The sequence below is a fragment of the Pteropus vampyrus genome, unplaced genomic scaffold (genome assembly GCF_000151845.1).
Source record: "Pteropus vampyrus isolate Shadow unplaced genomic scaffold, Pvam_2.0 Scaffold453, whole genome shotgun sequence".
Lineage (NCBI taxonomy): Eukaryota > Metazoa > Chordata > Mammalia > Chiroptera > Pteropodidae > Pteropus > Pteropus vampyrus.
Window position 1 is genome coordinate 195,573 of NW_011889234.1, and position 354 is coordinate 195,926.

The 354-nt window shown below is 44.1% G+C and overlaps 1 pseudogene; it reads right to left on the bottom strand.

Moving 5' to 3' along the window:
• Nucleotides 1-215: 215 nt before the first annotated feature.
• LOC111732396 lies at nucleotides 216-334 on the bottom strand (annotated as a pseudogene).
• Nucleotides 335-354: the final 20 nt, after the last annotated feature.

The window sequence follows — 354 nt, forward strand, 5'->3', positions numbered from 1 at the left end:
GGCTGCTCTGGCAGGCCACATGTCATCTGGTTAAACCTAAAAGGTTTAGAGTTCCTCTTGTATACCTGTATCTACTTTTTGGAGGAGCATGTGTATATTGGGGGATGGGAGCATTGGATAAACAATTTTTATTTTTTTAGGCAAGGCAACCCTTGGTCGACCTCACAGATTGCAAGGGTCTTGTCAGCTTACAATCCCTTATTTTTTAGTTTTTATACCTACAGCACCTGGTCTTCCTAGGTGGTCTCCCATCCAAGTACTAACCAGGCCCGACCCTGCTTGGCTTATGAGATCAGACGGGTTTGGGCTTGTTCAGGGTGGCATGGCTGTAGACTAACAGATTTTTAATTAAAA